Source organism: Cornus florida, unplaced genomic scaffold (assembly GCF_030987335.1).
Source record: "Cornus florida cultivar Cherokee Brave unplaced genomic scaffold, ASM3098733v1 CherokeeBrave_3.0.0_Hap2_Chr04, whole genome shotgun sequence".
NCBI lineage: Eukaryota > Viridiplantae > Streptophyta > Magnoliopsida > Cornales > Cornaceae > Cornus > Cornus florida.
The window spans coordinates 91161604-91162531 of NW_026775574.1; the positions used below are offsets into that span (position 1 = coordinate 91161604).

The window sequence follows — 928 nt, forward strand, 5'->3', positions numbered from 1 at the left end:
TTTTTTTGATAAAAGTATAATAATTATTTATGTTTCCAAGCGATAAATATTACCATATTGAATTGGCGAACTTTGTTATCATCGACATTCCTTATCCTTTTATACTTGTTCCAAACTGCTTGTATTTTACCCTTCCTATCAACCACTTTTGAAGGTATCTTGGAAAGTTCAATCTGAAAATGCACACAATTGATAACCTAATATGTGTCAAACAAACACTCATTATAGATAGAAGAATTTGTTATCCCAATCGAAGGCGGAAAGAAAAATTTGGTTCCTCTACGCTTTTGTTTCAGCTGGAGCATTTGGCAATAGACTTCAACCACCTACAATGATCACATTTAAACCATTAATGCATGCGTGTGATTGGTTTGAAAAATCAATGAACTTTAAGTGAACATACCATATTTGATATCCAATGATTGTAAGAGATTGTTCTCATCTCTTTTCTTGTGAGGAAAATATCATTTATGTTCACCAGCATTTCACTATAATTAAACAATAACATATTAAGTGTTTGAGCATAGAAAGTAAGTAAATATATAGCAAATAAGAAATTATTTAATTTCTCACTCATCATTTCTGCTCTCATCCATGGCTTATGAGATGACTGCCTTTGCTTCTGGATGAAGGACACATAATCGGTTGACCTTTATTTCAATCCAAGGTGATCCCTTATGGCGCCCAGGCTTTATAACACGTAATAAAGGGATCACTGCTTCCTGCACATCACGCTCCTCTTCCATTGCTGTGGAGGTTCCCACTTCCTCCTCCATTGGTGCGGGGATTTCTCCTTCCTCCTCCATGGGATCGTGTTTTGTAAAAGATTGCCAGGGTGAGTTTGCTTGTCTTGTGGAGGTTTCGAATTCCTCCTCCACTGGTATGTGGGATTCATCTTCCTACTCCATCGGATGGTGTTGTGCAAACA

General features: G+C 36.9%; 1 long non-coding RNA gene across 1 annotated transcript; it reads right to left on the reverse strand.

The window, feature by feature from the left end:
* Window positions 1-249: 249 nt before the first annotated feature.
* Window positions 250-608, reverse strand: LOC132302321 (uncharacterized). Its single transcript, XR_009480810.1, has 3 exons — window positions 574-608; window positions 404-488; window positions 250-326 (listed from the first exon to the last, which is right to left on the reverse strand). It is a non-coding gene; the product is annotated as an uncharacterized LOC132302321 (long non-coding RNA).
* Between the last annotated feature and the right edge of the window lie 320 nt (window positions 609-928).